The sequence below is a fragment of the Lathyrus oleraceus genome, chromosome 3, assembly GCF_024323335.1.
Source record: "Lathyrus oleraceus cultivar Zhongwan6 chromosome 3, CAAS_Psat_ZW6_1.0, whole genome shotgun sequence".
NCBI classification, from domain to species: domain Eukaryota; kingdom Viridiplantae; phylum Streptophyta; class Magnoliopsida; order Fabales; family Fabaceae; genus Lathyrus; species Lathyrus oleraceus.
The window spans coordinates 80469221-80475802 of NC_066581.1; the positions used below are offsets into that span (position 1 = coordinate 80469221).

Genomic DNA, 6582 nt, shown 5'->3' on the forward strand with positions numbered 1-6582 from the left:
CCTGACTCTGCTTCTTTTATGCATTCATCGATGATATCCATGAAGTAACATGTATCTTCTATTGCAGGTGCTTTCAAGAATTTGGAAAGAATGAATTCAATTTTCTCTTCACCTACTTCGAAGGTGAGTCTTCCTCGTTTTACGTCTATGATTGCACCGGCAGTTGCTAAGAATGGTCTTCCTAGTATAATAGGTGTAGTATCATCTTCTCTAATGTCCATAATTGTGAAGTCAGTGGGAATGTAAAACTGACCTATGCGTACGGGAACGTTTTCAAGGATTCCTACAGGATATTTGATGGAACGATCTGCTAGTTGTACAGACATCTTGGTCGGTCTTAATTCTCCCATTTCCAGTCTCTTACATATGGATAAAGGCATAACGCTAATTCCGGCTCCTAAATCGCATAAGGCTTTGTCGATGACAAATTTTCCTATGTGACAGGGTATAGTGAAACTACCTGGATCCTTGAGTTTAGGGGGCATGTTTTGGATTATAGCGCTACATTCGGCAGGGAGTGTAACGGTTTCACTATCCTCAAGTTTCCTTTTATTAGAAAGAATTTCTTTTAAGAATTTAGCATATGAGGGCATCTGCGTAATAGCTTCGGTAAATGGAATTGTAACGTTTAATTGCTTAAGGAGATCAACAAATTTTCTGAATTGGCCTACATCTTTGGTTTTAACAAGCCTTTGAGGGTAAGGTATAGGTGGTTTGTAAGGTGGTGGAGGTACATAAGGTTCCTTCTTTTCTAGGGTTTCCTTATTACTCTCTTCCTTTTCCTTAGGTTCACTTTCCTCAGTAGATTTCTTAGGGTTTTGGTTTTCTATCCTTGGATTAGACGGTCCTTCCACTTCCGTTCCACTTCTTAATATAATTGCATGAGCTTGGCTTCTCGGATTAGGTTGGGGCTGTCCAGGGAATGTACCAGTTGGTGCAGCAGTAGGTGCTTGTTGTTGAGCTACTTGAGATATTTGGGTTTCTAACATTTTGTTATGGGTAGCCAAGGCATCTACTTTGCTTGCTAGTTGTTTAAGTTGTTCGCCAGTGTGTATGTTCTGGTTTAAGAAATCTTTATTGGTTTGTTGTTGGGAAGCTATAAAGTTTTCCATCATGATTTCCAAGTTGGATTTTCTAGGGGTATTATTGTTAGGATTTGGTTTCTGATATCCCGGAGGTATAGATGGGGTTTGATTTGGAGACTGTCCAGGTGCGTATAAAGCATTATTACTCTTATATGAAAAGTTTGGATGATTCTTCCAATTTGGGTTATAGGTATTCGAATAGGGGCTTCCTTGAGCATAGTTTACTTGCTCTGTTTGGATTCCAGTCAAGAGTTGACATTCCGCAGGAGTGTGGCCTTGGATTCCACAGACCTCGCAATTCTGAGTTATAGCAACCACGGCGGTTGGTGGTGATACGTTTAAACTTTCAATTTTCTGGACCAAAGCATCCACTTTTGCATTGACGTGATCAAGGTTACTTATCTCGTACATGCCAGTTTTCGGTTGAGGTTTTTCCACTGTTGTTCGTTCGGTTCCCCACTGATAGTGGTTTTGGGCCATGCTCTCGATAAGCTGGTAAGCATCAGCATAAGGTTTGTTCATTAGTGCACCACCTGCAGCGGCGTCTATTGTCAACCTTGTATTGTATAAGAGACCATTATAAAATGTGTGAATTACTAACCAGTCTTCCAAACCATGGTGTGGGCAAAGTCTCATCATGTCTTTGTATCTTTCCCATGCTTCGAAAAGAGACTCGTTGTCTTTCTGTTTAAATCCGTTTATCTGGGCTCTTAACATAGCTGTTTTGCTTGGCGGAAAATATCGGGCAAGAAAAACTTTCTTCAACTCGTTCCATGTGGTGACTGAGTTGGAAGGAAGAGATTGAAGCCATCTTCTAGCGCTATCTCTTAATGAGAAAGGAAAAAGACGAAGTCGAATTGCCTCTGAAGTGACACCATTAGCTTTAACAGTATCAGCGTATTGAATAAATACGGATAAATGAAGGTTTGGATCTTCGGTAAGATTTCCAGAGAATTGGTTCTGTTGCACAGCCTGCAACAGTGAAGGTTTAAGTTCAAAGTTGTTTGCTTCGATTGCGGGCGGAGCAATACTTGAATGCGGTTCATCTTGCGATGGAGCGGCGTAATCTCTAAGAGCACGAGCTGGTTCTGCCATCTCGGTTAAAGAAGGAAAAATGTTTTTGATATCAGGAAGGTTTATAGGAGGGAGATTGTTTTCAGCACGATATTCCCGAATTCGTCGTAAGACTCGGAAATATAATTCGATATCGTTGATTCGTAAATAGAGCGGTTCGCCTTGAGAGCGAGTGCGTGGCATACAAATCAACGAAAGAAAGAATAGAAGGAAAAAGAAACCTTAGTCTCTACAGCGTAACGGAAGAGTTACGATATCGATTGAATAAAAGTCCCCGGCAACGGCGCCAAAAACTTGATCGCTCGACTGTGAATGTCGAGAATGGGATACAAACTGCAAGTGCACAGTTCTATCGCGTAGTTTTAAAAGATATCGATCCCACAGGGACTTATGAATCGATGTACCGTTATCTAAGGTTACTACGTAAATCTAAGGTGAAAATGTTTGATTGTTTGGGGAAGGGAGCTAAGAGCTAAACTAATATCTAGATTAAATATAATAAAACGGATATCGGTATGTAGTTCGTCAAAACTAGGGAATCAATTCCTTGTCGGTCTCTCGGTTTTAAAATAAATCGTTTCGACTAACTTTATTGGTTAAAAGTTTTATCTCAAACTCTCGCTCTGTTGAAGAAACCATGATCTTATGTTAATGTTGCTGTCACTTATAATTAAGTCAAAAATCATATTTTGAAAACAATAAAGTTGCAGAAACTCTTTTTAAGAAAATACTGACCGTTTTAAACACCCTTATCTCAAACTTTCGCTCTGTTGACTTAGGTTATACAATTAAATCTAAATGCTTAACTCTCGTCCTCACATTCAATCTTTAAAAATACTTTTTGGAAAAAGGTCAGAATTTAATTAATTCTAAAACTTGCTCTCGCCCTGAGATAGATTTAATGACTAACTTACACTGTCCAGTTAAAACCTCAAACTCTCGCTCTGTTGGTTTCAACTTCTTTATGTCTTTTACTTTTGTAAAAAATCTTGTTATTAAACCTGTAAGTTAAGACCATAAAAAGATTGATTCTAATTTTAAGTTTGAATAGACCGACTTAGTTTTGATCCCTCTTTCTGCTTACTTTACATACCGATACCTAGGCAAATTAGCCAGACATGCTAAATAAATAAGAATCTATATCATGCATAAACAGACTCATTCCAGGCATGCAATGTAAATAAACAGTAGAATAAAGCATAAAAATTAAATAACAATTAAAGAACCTGAATGCGTAATACAATGGTCTTGAACACTCCACCACAAGCCGGTAGGATTTGTTCTTCGATTCTTCAATTAAACAGTAATTTAAATCAAGGAAATAAAAAAACTCGAAAATAACGTAAGGTTAAATCCGGTATAAAGTTGCCCAGTAGTTTCCGGTGTAGAAACTACTACGCGAAAAATATCTAAAAGCTAAGAACGGGGAAAATAAATTGCAAGGGAAAAAGAAAACAAAGCTTGCAAAATAAAATAAATAAAGTGAACGATGCTGGAAAGGAAGAAAAATAGGCAAAGGCGTGAAAAAATAAATTTGGCAGAGCTTCCGCAAGACTGAGCGTGCAAAAACTGTGTGTCTGGAAGTTCCCAATTTGCTGCTATTTATAAGCTGCTGGTGTAACCACTTTTCAAGGGTTTCCGCGTGCATGGTAGTAGGCTTCCGAGGGTTAAGCGTGAGTGGAAGTGGGCTTCAACGTGGTCAGTTGAGTTCCTTGCGCCAAAAATATAGAGGACTGGTGTGACGTTCGTCACACCATGTGTGACGTCCGTCACAGGGCTGCTTCGCGTGACGCTCGTCACGCGTCCTGTGACGTCCGTCACAGGCACAGCATTGGTGACTTGTGCGCTTTGGGCTGGGCTTTGGCCTTTGGTTCCTTTTCTCTCCTTTTTGTTGCTTTTTACCCCTCCTTTTCTTCCCTTTTTCACTTTTGCTTCAAAATGGGTACCTGATATAAATAGAAAAGAAATACTGCATAATATCTGATAAAATGGGATAAATTAGCGTAAATGATAAAATAATTTAATTGAATTAAGTCTTAAAAAGCGATATAATTTCGTGTTATCAGTCAACATCACAGTAACCAGTCAGCATAGATCCAGATCCATGAGTATATAACATCCCATAGTCACTGGTGCCATTGACATATTTCAGTATTCTCTTTACTTGGTTTATGTGACTGACTTTTGGTTCAACTTGATATCTAGCACACACACCAACAACAAATGCAATGTCAGGTCTGCTTGCTGTGAGATATAGCAGACTACCTATCATGCTTCTGTAAAAAGAATTTGATCTACACTGACACCATTTTCATCTTTGGAGATTTTCACATGTGTAGGAGCAGGTGTCATTTTATGGCTTGCATTCTCCATGCCAAACTTCTTAACAATGTTCTTGGCATACTTGCTTTGAGATAGAAAGATAGAGTCTTCCATTTGCTTGACTTGTAGCCCAAGAAAGTAGGTCAGTTCTCCAACAAGGCTCATCTCAAACTCAGACTGTGTATGACTATCAACATGTTCAACCATCTGATCCAACTTCCTATCTATTTGAGCCATCATGAGCTTTTCTCCTTTGGAAGTGATGTTAAGTTTGAGTTTCTGGTGTGACATCCTTGTCTGACATTTCCCACAGGCTTGTCTTTCATCACTCTTGAGTGTTCCTCTAGCAGCTATACTCATCTTCATACCTTTTTATTTTGACATAGGTACACTTTGAGGAATAATCAAATTGAGAGCTCCACATGTAACAGTTGTCTATGGTCCTGATTCCTTTCATAATCACTTCACTGTCTTTGTTAGTAATCAGACATTCAGTTTTGGTGAAGTTAATATTTAGACCTTGATCACATAATTGACTGATGCTTATTAGATTTGCAGTCAAGCCCTTAACCAGTAGGACCTTGTCAAGTTCAGGAACTCCAAGACAATCAAGCTTACCTATTCCCTTTATTTCACCCTTTGCTCCATCACCAAAGGTTACATAGCTTATGGCATGATGATGAATGCCAGTTAGCAGGTCTTTGTTTCTAGTCATGTGTCTGGAACATCCACTATCAAAATACCACTCTTCTTTGGCCGAGACTCTGAGGGGAATGTGAGCTAATAGGCCTGTGCTGTTTGGGTCTGGGTTATAATGAGTCTGATGATGAACAGGGCTAGGATAACCATACAGCTTATAGCAGAAGGGCTTCAGGTGACCAAATTTCCCACAGTAATGGCATCTCCATCTTTGGTGTTTCCCTTTCTGCTGTCTTCTCCTCTGATCTTGTGACATCGGATGTGACATCATATGTTTACTTTTACTATGGATGCACTTAGGTTTGGTTTGAGGTTTGCAACCAGTGTAACTGCTCTCATGCTTAGAATCATTATACCCAATGCCAGATTTGTCTCCTGTTATTTGTCCAGTTTGGAGAATCTTGTCTAAGGAGTCAGATCCATTGCTTAACATCCTTATATACTTGGTCATCTCTTCTAGTTTAGAATTTAAGAACATAGCTTCAGTTTTTAACTTGGAGATGGTTTCCACATGGTCTGCCTTCTTATTCTTCAGATGTATTATCTTCTGGCTTTCAACTTGTTGACTTTCATCTAGCTTGGCATTCAGAACCACTGCTTCTTTTTTTAATTTGGAGATGGTTTCCAAGTGTTCTACTTTCTCATTCTCAAGTTGAATTATTTCCTTCTTCTGGCTTTCAACCTGTTTACATAACTCTACACTTTTGTGACACAGCTTTTTGTAGGTAGAGGCCAACTCTTCAAAGGTTACTTCATCATCACTTGAGTCTTCATCAGAACCCCATCTTTCTATCAAGGTAGTTACCAGATTTGCAGCTTCTTCTGTTTCACTCTCATCAGACCAAGTGGCAGCAAGACTCATCTTTTGCTTCTTGAGGTAGGTTCCACATTCAGTTCTAATGTGTCCATACCCATCACATTCATAGCACTGTACTTCTTTTCCTTCTTTGGGCTTATCATCTGACCTTGCTCTTCTTTCAGCATTGTTGGATCTACTGATGTCAGGTGAGATGTTCTTGACATTAGCCTTGGATCTTACATCCATCTTTTTCAACAGTCTGTTGAACTGTCTTCCCAACATTGCTACTTCATTTGACAAATATTCATCAACATCCTGACTGTTTTCCTCTTCTGTGTTTGATATGAAGGCCATGCTTTTGGTTTTCTTTTCAGAACCATCATTCAATCCCATCTCAAATGTTTGGAGGGAACCTATTAGCTCATCAACTCTCATGTTGGAGATGTCGTGGGACTCTTCTATGGCTGTCACTTTCATAGCAAATCTCTTAGGGAGTGACCTGAGTATATTCCTTACCAGCTTCTCATCTGACATCTTCTCTCCCAGGGCTCCTGAGGCATTAGCAATTTCAAGAATGCTCATATGAAATTCATGTATATTTTC

At 39.2% G+C, this 6582-nt stretch overlaps 1 pseudogene; it reads left to right on the top strand.

Moving 5' to 3' along the window:
- Window positions 1-1695: 1695 nt before the first annotated feature.
- LOC127133757 (uncharacterized) lies at window positions 1696-1795 on the top strand (annotated as a pseudogene).
- Window positions 1796-6582: the final 4787 nt, after the last annotated feature.